Below are 251 nucleotides of genomic sequence, written 5' to 3' on the forward strand. Positions count from 1 at the left end.
AAGGTCGGGTTTAAGTCGTTCGGCTTAAACCGTTTAGTACTCACGTTATAGATGGATGACGTTGAGTTTGAAGGCTGATCATTCAAGGCGTATAATCCATTCACTAGATAATCATTACCATAGTAAACATCGTCTCGATAAATCATCAAACTCGAGTTCTCAATAACAAATAAAAAACCATCCAAATCCAGATATGAAATAGAAATAATGTTTCTGCTAATCGCAGGCACATAGTAACAATTACTAAGTTC

The sequence above is a fragment of the Tarenaya hassleriana genome, unplaced genomic scaffold (genome assembly GCF_000463585.1).
Source record: "Tarenaya hassleriana unplaced genomic scaffold, ASM46358v1 Cleome43, whole genome shotgun sequence".
In the NCBI taxonomy this organism is placed as follows: Eukaryota; Viridiplantae; Streptophyta; class Magnoliopsida; order Brassicales; family Cleomaceae; genus Tarenaya; species Tarenaya hassleriana.